The sequence below is a fragment of the Egretta garzetta genome, unplaced genomic scaffold (genome assembly GCF_000687185.1).
Source record: "Egretta garzetta isolate BGI_Z169 unplaced genomic scaffold, ASM68718v1 scaffold496, whole genome shotgun sequence".
Lineage (NCBI taxonomy): Eukaryota > Metazoa > Chordata > Aves > Pelecaniformes > Ardeidae > Egretta > Egretta garzetta.
The window spans coordinates 46,445-51,091 of NW_009259974.1; the positions used below are offsets into that span (position 1 = coordinate 46,445).

Here is a 4,647-nt window from a genome sequence, read left to right on the forward strand (position 1 = left end):
AAGCCTGCAGCACGGGGAGGAGGGCGACGGCCCCGCCCCTGCCCGCGGGCCCCGCCCGCCCAGACCACCCAGCAGGGCAGCGGCACCGCCCAGAGCCACGGGCCCCGCTCAGGCCGCCACCGCCCGGCTCCCCTAAAAGCCACGCTGCCGGGGCTCGGGCACCCAAACCTCCAAACCGCACGGCGAGGAGACCAAGCGGCAGAGCTCCCTTTGTCCTTTACGCTGGCCAATCGTCCACAAGGGCAGAAGCGGCGCGGGAGAGATCCACAAAAGTCTACGGTGATGCTTCTGAAAGGAGGAAAACGCCGTGAGAACTTGAACAAGTGTTGCTCTACTAGCGGGATTGATGAAAATTGCCTGAAAAAGGGGACAGAGGAAGATGGTGTTGAATTGATGGTTGCGCCTCACCGGAGAAGGGGGCGAGGGGTTCAAATTTCGGAGCCTGATAATCCTTCTGTTTCTCCTAGGGAAGGGGAAGCGGAGGGATTCCGCCTGTAACCAAAAGGATGGGGATGAAATTGTTAGGTATCTTAGTTTTCAGCATTGGGGTGATGGGAGCGAATCGGTTAACTACAAAACGCAACCACCAACGCTGCTGCCTTCTCTTCTGTACAGCCCTGCCCAGCTGAACACTAAGTTCAGGACAATGAGAACAGGGTATGGTCTGTAGTTTTAAGGTCCTTATTAATGGAGCTGAAGCTCTAGGCACTGTGCACCTGTCAGGGGAAGAAGATGAAGGGTAATTCCGTGCAACGGACCAAGAAAGTTGGCTAGGACTACCGAGAGAGAGAGCCCAGTAGGCAGGAGGTAATTCTGGCAGGGGGAGATCGCGACCACCGACTCATTGACCACCTACCCCAATGATACCACCTACTCAAAAGAGAGCAACAGAAGTGAACAACTGAGTTTGAGCAGTAATTTACATAGGAAGCGAGAGAATTTGTACCAATCGTTAGAGAGAATGTTATTGATTATGTATGAATGTAAGGAATATGTATATATTTGTTATAGATATAACCTGACTGAAACAGGCGCTAGGTATGCACGTTAGGGGGAGCGATCCCCCGCGCATCCGGCGCCGTGAATAAAGAATGCCTGCCTTTTAACACTACCTTGGTGTTACGAGGTTTATTCCTCCCAATTTCGGTGACAGTTTTGGCGACCCAGATGGGACGACGCTTGTGAATCTCGACGGATCCGTGGGATCACGGGACCTCCAGCCGGCACCGAGGGATTCTCGGGGAGAACCTCTGATCCCCAGACCGAAGAATTCCGAGCAAGTTCCCTGGACAGGTAACAAGGCATTCTTTGAAGGGGATAAAGCTTCGGGTTCAAATCCCACCCGTCTGCTTGCAAGGCGCGGCGAAAGCTACGCAGAGTTGGGCTGGGAGGTACCTCTGCGGGGTTAGAGTCCCCAGGTATTGCCTGCCGATAAGACGCAGCGAAAGCTTCGCAAGGTTGGGCTAAAATCCCGGGTAAGGATGGATAGGGGTTAGAGTCCCCTGACTAGGTTGTATATAGATACTAAATTATATAAACCTTTTAGCTAGTGCTTGCGATAGTGCACGATCACACTCACTAGTCTTTTAAGAAGATGGGTACATTTCCGAGTAAGAAACCCATCCCACGAAAAACACCTTTGGGATGTATTTTGAAACACTGGGAAGATCTGGGGGGCGATCCGTTGACTCAGAAACAACTGACTGAGTACTGTTGGCCAATATATATTTTGGAAGGTGAAGTGGCCAGAGAATGGAACATTGCAACATAATATCATCTGACAGTTGATGTTGTTTTGTAAGAGAGAAGGTAAATAGGATGAAATGGCTTATGTTGATCTGTTCCTTACATTGTGGAATCATCCGGAGTGGCAGAAAGCGTGTGGAATATCATCTGGTTATTTGGCAATGGTTTTGAAGGAAGAAGAGTTTGATAAAAGATGCTGTTCGGGATGTAGTAAGGAGTGTGGTAAAAATCTGAGAAGGTGGTGTTCTCTTTGTAATATGAATGAAGGAACGGAAGAGAATGATGTTGAATTGATGGTTGCACCTCACCGTAGAAGGGGTCAGGGAGCCCAGAATTTGGGAGGTAATGATCCATCTGCTCCCCCTATGGAAGAGGAAGCAGAGGGGTTTAGCCCGATTTCGGGAAGGACATGAGGGAGGAGGGGGGAGGCCGGACAGGCCCCTCTCCAAGCCCCTCTCCGAGAAGCGGTAGGAAATGATGGTCCGGTGGGGGTAAAGGTTCCTTTTTTGATTACTGATTTAAGATCATAGAAAGAGATTGCAGGTCCTTATCGGGAGGACCCTGAGAAGGTAGCTAAGGCAATTGAAACAATAATTAGAACTCAAGACCCTGATTGGAATGATTTACAAGTAATATTGGACACTTTGCTCGATGATACTGAAAAGAGACTGGTGCTGAATGCTGCTAGAAAACAGGTAGAGGGAGCACATGCTAACGGAGATTTACAAGGGAGAGCGGACCAGAATTTTCCATCTACAAATCCCGAGCGGGACCCCAATCAACTGGGACCCAGGGGAATGTTGACTAGATATCAGCGGTGGATTTTATTTGGTGTAAGACATGCAATGCCAAAAGCATTAAATTGGTCCAAAATTTATGAAGTAAGACAAGAACCAAGTGAGTCCCCCTCAGCCTTTATGGAAAGACTGAGGGTGACTGCTAGAAAATGTACCAATTTAGATCCAGAAAATCCAGAAGCAGCAGCACCATTGGCCTCTCTATTTATGGGGCAGTCAGCCTCGGATATGAGGAAAAAAAAAAACAAACAAACAAAAAAACCCACACAAAACCAAAAAAACCCCACCAAACTCCAAAACCTGGAAGGACCTGAATCGAGAGATCTGGGTAAAATGCTTGAAGTAGCTTGGACTGTATATAATAATAGAGAGAAAGAAAGAGAAGCGAGACAAGCACGGAGAGATGGAAAATTACTGGCGGTCCTAGCTGAGAATAATAGGAGACGAAGAATGAATGTTAGAGGAAGGGGGAAAGTAAATCTCCGATTGACAGAAGATCAATGTGCTGTTTGTAAGGAACGTGGGCATTGGCAAAGGGAATGCCCCAGAGCTGGAGAATTAGACCCAGCTCTCCGGGCAGTTCCACTTATTCCATATTGAACAAATGCAAAAGGGAAATTTAGTCATAAATCAGTAGGTGTTGTTGGTGCGACAGGGCAAAAGGAAAATCGGCCTTTCCTAAAACCACTGAAGTTAAACAGGGAAAACAATGGGTAACTCACCAGTGTCTGTATATGCCTGAATGCCCCTTACCTTTGCTATGACGAGATTTATTAAGCAAAATAAATGCACAAATAATTTTCAAAGATGGAGAAATTAAGTTACTAAATCAAGAATGAAAAGCCATAGAGGCAAGAGTGTTTATGTTACAGGATTCCCCTAGGGAAGAACAGATTACAGAAGTGGAAAATGCAGTAATTCCTTTAGTTTGGGCCAGCAGAGTTCCAGGACAATCTAAATTGGCAGAAGCAGTAAAAGTGACTTTAAAACCTGGAGCTAAGCCGGTAAGACAAAACCAATATCCTATTAAGTGAGAGGCTCAAAAAGGATTGGAGGGGCTAATAACAAAATTTTTAGAATATGGGCTTTTGGTAGAATGTGAATCAGAATATAATCCTCCTATATTGCCAGTAAGGAAATCCAGAGGCAAGAAATATCGACTAGTTCAGGATTTAAGGGCCATAAATCAGATAGTCCAAGATATACACCCAGTAGTGACTAATTCATACACTGCATTGACCTCTTTAAAAGACGAACACAAATGGTTTACTGTACTAGATTTAAAGGATGCGTTCTTTTGCATACCTCTGGGTGAAAAGAGCTAAAGCATATTTGCTTTTGAATGGCAAAGCCCCACCACAGGACGAAGGATGCAATTAACCTGGACTGTACTTCCACAAGGATTTAAAAATAGCCCTATGATATTTGGAAATCAATTGGCAAAAGAATTAGAGATATGGAGAAAACGGAACCAAGAGAGAGGTGTATTGTTGCAGTATGTGGATGACATTCTGATAGCAGCAAAGAGTAAAGAAGAATGTTTTGAAGTTACTATCAGTTTATTAAATTTTCTGGGAAGAGCAGGATACAGAGTTTTGATAAGTAAAGCCCAAATAGGAAAAGAAGCAGTGATCTATTTGGGTTTTGAGATATCTCAGGGACAAAGACAACTTGGGAATGAAAGGAAAGAGGCCATCTGCCAAATTCCAGAACCTAGCAACCCAAAGGAACTGAAAGCCTTTCTGGGGATGATTGGGTGGTGCCGACTCTATGGACTGTATGTGAAACCACTGTATGAGGCTTTGAAAGAGTCTAGAGATCAGTATTTGGTTTGGACACCCGAATGCCAGAAATCATTTAAAGAACTTAAAAGAGCATTGATGATGGCCCCTGCGTTGGGTTTACCTGATCTGACGAAACCTTTTGAGCTTTTTGTACATGAAAGGCCCTCGGAGTGCTGACACAGCGGCTGGGATCCTGGAAGCGACCGGTGAGATACTTTTCCAAACAACTTGATAATGTGAGTAGAGGATGGTCGGGATGCTTGCGTGCTGTGGCAGCAACAGTTCTGCTGATCCAAGAAGCTTGAAAGCTGACTATGGGT

The 4,647-nt window shown here is 46.0% G+C and overlaps 1 long non-coding RNA gene across 1 annotated transcript in view; it reads right to left on the reverse strand.

Annotated features, from left to right (window-relative positions):
• Positions 1–9: 9 nt before the first annotated feature.
• LOC118452453 overlaps positions 10–4,647 on the reverse strand; it is a 5,160-nt gene continuing 522 nt past the window's right edge. Inside the window, exons 2-3 of the long non-coding RNA XR_004842214.1 lie at positions 1,113–1,285; positions 10–357 (exon numbers count right to left, since the gene is read on the reverse strand). This is a non-coding gene — a long non-coding RNA (uncharacterized LOC118452453). The remainder of the gene's footprint in view (positions 358–1,112; positions 1,286–4,647) is intronic.